Source organism: Penaeus chinensis, chromosome 25, assembly GCF_019202785.1.
Source record: "Penaeus chinensis breed Huanghai No. 1 chromosome 25, ASM1920278v2, whole genome shotgun sequence".
Classification (NCBI taxonomy): domain Eukaryota; kingdom Metazoa; phylum Arthropoda; class Malacostraca; order Decapoda; family Penaeidae; genus Penaeus; species Penaeus chinensis.
In genome coordinates, this window is record NC_061843.1 from 2,702,584 (window position 1) to 2,703,311 (window position 728).

At 35.2% G+C, this 728-nt stretch overlaps 1 protein-coding gene across 1 annotated transcript in view; it reads left to right on the forward strand.

Moving 5' to 3' along the window:
- LOC125038563 (protein ILRUN-like) overlaps nucleotides 1–147 on the forward strand; it is a 6,501-nt gene extending 6,354 nt beyond the window's left edge. Inside the window, exon 4 of the mRNA XM_047632094.1 lies at nucleotides 1–147. This exon is cut by the window's left edge and continues 593 nt beyond it. The gene's annotated coding sequence lies outside the window, so the exon portion shown is untranslated.
- The last annotated feature ends 581 nt before the right edge of the window (nucleotides 148–728 follow it).

The window sequence follows — 728 nt, forward strand, 5'->3', positions numbered from 1 at the left end:
GAACCTTGAGGTTGAAAATAATGATTTAAAAATTTTATGGTAGCTCAATGTCTTTCCCAGGACTAGAAGTGGAACTAGCAACCATCTTTTCAAGTTAGGCCAGCTTTGTAACTTGAATTAGTAAAAAAGAAGAAAAAAAAAAAAAAACTCAAAATTTTTAAAAGCATAAGCTTAATTTAACAATTCGGCTGCAACATGAAGCAAGTATCTTGGCCTGTTACATGTGTTTCAGGTCCTGGAACAGAAGCCTTAATTCAGACCCTCGTGACTGTGAGTGATTATTTTAGACTTCTTATCGTAAGTTGTTCCTTCTCCTTTATTCTCCCTTTTTTTTGTCATTAAAAAAAAAGAGGTTTCTCAATTTTAAACAAAACATGCTGTGATTTCATCCACTCATGCCTGAATGTTGTATGGTAGAGGCACATCGAATGACTGTGAAGACACTCATCCGTCATTGTGTAACAGCAAGACACACTGGACAAAAAAAATATGCCTGCAAACAACTTTAGAAAAAGAAACAATAGGTTGTACGTCCAAAATGGAAGCATGCGTCTCCAAGCTTTCCTTGTAATGGGAGACTGATTTTCACTAGAGATACCATTTATTTAGCAGTTGGTTGAGTCAGCTACAAGGAATATTTGATAAAATCATCAGTGCAGTTCTTGTTACAAAGTTGTTGCTTTGTTTTTTCTCTGTAGAATATAACGATAGTCCATAAGTGACAGTTG